Consider the following 2389-nt stretch of genomic DNA (forward strand, 5'->3'; position numbering starts at 1 on the left):
ACTCAGTATACCAACTCAAACACCAATCTCCTCCAGAAATACCCTCACAGACACACTTAGGAATAATGATTTACCAGGTATGTAGGTATCCCTTAATTCAGTCACGTTGACATCTAAAATTAACCATAACAGTCCCTTAGGAAACAAAACCATCCTGGTTGACACCACTGACAAAGGACATTTGTAAATGTGTGTGGATGTTTTTGACTGTCACAGTGATGGAGAGGTATATTACTGGTATTTAGTAAAAAGGTGTACGTGTGTGTCTGTGTTTGCTCCACTGAAAGTAGTAGAATAACTTCCTTCTGAATGCAAACTTCCAAAACTGACCAAGATCTGAGCTGGAAGAAGAGGATAAGTTTTAGATTACATGTAAGAAAAAAATTTTTACTTAGAGTTTGTGATATCTAAAAATATATTTTTAATGAATAACTGAAAATTACCAATAAGCTATGAGATCTATCCAGCATGTCACTCAGGAGCAAGAAACGTGCAACAAAGCATGCTTGAAGGAAAGTAGTAAAAGACAGATAAAGTTGATTATTGTATTAATAAAATCCGACCCATTTGACACCTTAGTTATATAAAAGAAGACCAGAATATACAAACTGAATGAACTCGCAATGTTCTAGAAAAGAAGATGGACAAATATAAAAAGACAAATCTTTGTAAAATTAGCTAATTTCAAAATCAAATAAAGAATTCTATAGACATGATGCAAAAGAATCACTTATGTATAGAAATAAAAACTCAAGTAAAGAACTTTGACAACTCTGGATGCCCAGAAAGGCAGCAATGCAGCTGATGACATTACACCATGACATACTCCCGGCTGGGCGGCAGCTGTAGTGTTAGCTTTGGCTACAGCAGTAGCCACTGCTGGTAGCCAGCAGATGGAAGGAAGGTGGTTGTACAGTCCCGCTGGTGGACCATGGGGCCAAGTTCCCGACCTGCTCAGGGGCCAAGTCAGCAGTGCCTTCATCACAGGTAGGCAGCACTCCATCTGGGCTCGTGCCCCAGCTGCTGCCACCGACAGCCACCGACAGTCACCCAGAGAAGTTGGGGTCCGAACTGGATGCATACAGGGCCCTGGACCCCAGCACCATGTCAACCCAAGAGGAACTGGCTCCCTGTGTCCTGCCTCTCTGGGAGTTCCACTTGGGTAGCTAAGGAAGTGGTTAGATGATGGACGATTGGAAGCAGCTGTGGTCTGTGGCGCTCATGGAGAGGAATGAAAGGAATGAGTCAATTCAACATGTGCACCTGAGATGTCTGGGTTTTTGCATTGGGACTGACTAGGCAAACAGCTCCACCCATCGACAGCGAAGTGGGTGGAGGGTAGAGCAATAGCCAACCCGGAAGTGGCACGGAGCCAAGGGAACTCCCACCCCCAACCAAGGGAAGCAGTGAGTGATCATGGGACCCCACCTGGGAACCTATGCTTCTCTTATTTGATCTTTGCAACCCGTGAATTAGCAGATCTCCTGTGAACCCACACCACTAGGGCCTTGGGTCTGATCAACAGAGTGGGGTGGAGTTTTGGCAGAGTGGCCGCTCAGGCACACCCAGGAGTTTTGCATACATACCTGGGATCCATAGCAAGGTGGGAGATCCCTCTGTGCATGTTTCTAGGAAAAGGGCTGAGTCCAGGGAGCCAAGGGGCATCATTCTGTGGGCCCCACTTGCATGGCGCCTCATGGATTGAGACCACTGGCTTGGAATTCAGCCGTCTGCCACCAGCCTGCTGGAGACTGCCTGAGTTGGGACTAAGTTCCCAGGGGGAGGGGCAGCCACCTTCTGCTGTTCAGTAGACTCAGTCATTTCAGCCTGCTGGCTTTGAAGCATACAGGCAGTCTGGATGAGGAGGGGTTTCCCACAGTGCAGCACAGCAGCCTTACCAGACTGCTTCTTTAAGCAGAACACTAACTCCTCACTGGGCAAGACCTCTCTGTGGGGGCTTTAGCTTACCACTCCTACCCCCGCAGCAAGGGGTATACAGACAGAGCTCTGATCTCTCCCTGGGACAAAGCTCCTGGGAGGAGGGGCAGTTGCCATCTCTGCAGTTCAGTAGACTCAGCCTTTTCAGTCAGCCAGCTCTGGAGAATACCAATGGTCTCCATGAGGAAGGGTCTCCCCCAATGCAGCACACCTGTTCTAACAAAGGGAAGCCAGATTGCTTCCTTGTGAAGGTCCCTGATACCATTCCTCCTGACTGGGTGAGACTTTCCAGCAGGAGTCTGCAGCCACCTCATACAGGCGTGTTCAGGCCGGCAACAGGTCAGTGCCACCATGGGATGGAGCTTCCAGAGGACAGAGCAGGCTGCCACCTTTGCTGTTTCACAGCTTTCACTGGTGATACCCCCAGGTACAGGAAAACTGAGGCAGCTAG

Source organism: Macaca mulatta, chromosome X, assembly GCF_049350105.2.
Source record: "Macaca mulatta isolate MMU2019108-1 chromosome X, T2T-MMU8v2.0, whole genome shotgun sequence".
NCBI classification, from domain to species: Eukaryota; Metazoa; Chordata; class Mammalia; order Primates; family Cercopithecidae; genus Macaca; species Macaca mulatta.